We start from the raw sequence: 1,806 nt of genomic DNA, 5'->3' as shown, positions 1-1,806 counted from the left end.
CATATTAGTATATCGTGGGTGTTTTGTCATTCAAGGGAATTCTACTGTGTATTTGTAGGGTTTGTCAGAATGTATCTGTGTGACTGACAATGGATGTGATATATATATATATATATATTTTAATTTAGAAGGGAATGAGGATGGAAAGGAACACTTTGATGAGGAGGACTGTGATGAAGAGGAGGGAGTAGTAGGAGAGGAGGATGAGGTCAGTGGCGATAAGGAGGTAAAACCTTTTTTTGTTTGTTTGTGACCCAATAGTTTAATGTGGGATATGGTTTGAGAGCTGTGTGGATGCTGACCTGCTCTGTCACTTCTCTCCAGGAGGAAGACCTTGGCATTGATGATGAGGACAACGATGAAGATGGTATGTAATTCTCATACTTTTTGTCACAAGCTCCTGTTTCACGTTTGGATACTTTACTAAGTACAGTATCGTATAGTATAATAAACCTTTCCCATTTCTCCCAGAAGTCAAGGCTGTCCAAGGAGAGAAGAGAAAGCGAGAGCCTGACGACGACGATTAAGAGCAAAAACCGAAAGCATAGAGTTACCAACCCCTTCCCTCTCCAATAATAGTTACATAGGATGAGCCTTGACTAGAATACAGGATATACATATGAAGTGGGTAAAACCGTATGTAAACATTATTAAAGTGACCAGTGTTCAAAGACTATGTATATACGGCAGAAGTCTCTAAGGTGCAGGGTTGAGTACGTACCGGGTGGTAGCCGGCTAGTAACAGTGACTAAGTTCAGGGCAGGGTACTGGGCGGAGGCCAGCTATTGGTGACTGGGTTAACAGTCTGATGGTCTGGAGATAGAAGCTGTTTTTCAGTCTCTCGTTCCCAGCTTTGATGCACCTGTACTGTCTTCGCCTTCTAGATGGTAGCGGGTTGAACAGGCCGTGGCTCGGGTCCTTGATGATCTTCTTGGCCTTCCTGTGARACCGGGTGCTGTAAATGTCCTGGAGGGTAGGCAGTGTGCCCCTGGTGATGCGTTGGGCTAACCTCATCACCCTCTGGAGAGCCTTGCGGTTGCGAACGGTGCAATTGCTATACCAGGCTGTGATGCAGTCGGACAGGATGCTCTCAATGGTGCATCTGTAGAAGATTGTGAGTGTATTAGGGGTCAAACCAAATTAGGGGTCAAACCAAACCAATAAAGAAATGGGGTGGCCAATTTCTTTATATTTCTCAATTGAAATAAATATAAAGTTGTTCTGGAAGTATTCTTAGGTGTTTGTTACGTTGCATAAACATGAGTGTTTTCCCCCACAATTATGGCTTTACATGTGTTTTTATAAAAATAATGAGGATCGGTTGCTGCTGCTGGCAGCCCTGGTTTACAATTGCTCACATGACTCAGACTCCTAGAGGCCTAAGTGCTACTTTATAAAATGATTATGACGTATGTAAACGAGAACTATCAATAATAATGTAGTGGCTATCTACAACAGCATATCGGTCTCTCTGAATATTTCTTCCCATGCTCTGACTCTTTCTTCCGGTCACTTCTCTGTACAGAGAGAAGTTAGTGTGCTATGCCCCACCGAATTCTGTTTTATATTTTTCCTGAGTGGCTCTAAGATTTAAAGTCAGAACTATGGAAATACCTGAAATGTTTGTTTAGCATATGATCAACACAAAAAGGGTGTTTCTACAGTATTTCATTTCAATAAATTTGTCAAACTTTCTAAACTTGTTCACTTAGTCATTATTGTGTGTAGATGGAGGTGAAGGGGGGGAATTATTTAAGCCATTGGAATTCAGCTGAAACACAATGCTGCGAATAAGTCAAGGTTAAT

At 41.8% G+C, this 1,806-nt stretch overlaps 1 non-coding gene across 1 annotated transcript; it reads left to right on the top strand.

Annotated features, from left to right (window-relative positions):
* The first annotated feature begins 7 nt into the window (after positions 1-7).
* Positions 8-1,171, top strand: LOC112079880 (uncharacterized). Its single transcript, XR_011479417.1, has 3 exons — positions 8-226; positions 325-367; positions 472-1,171. It is a non-coding gene; the product is annotated as an uncharacterized protein (transcript).
* Positions 1,172-1,806: the final 635 nt, after the last annotated feature.

This window comes from Salvelinus sp. IW2-2015, unplaced genomic scaffold, assembly GCF_002910315.2.
Source record: "Salvelinus sp. IW2-2015 unplaced genomic scaffold, ASM291031v2 Un_scaffold10053, whole genome shotgun sequence".
NCBI classification, from domain to species: domain Eukaryota; kingdom Metazoa; phylum Chordata; class Actinopteri; order Salmoniformes; family Salmonidae; genus Salvelinus; species Salvelinus sp. IW2-2015.
The sequence above is the reverse complement of the archived record's forward strand: the minus strand, read 5'-3'. Positions and strand labels throughout refer to the sequence as shown.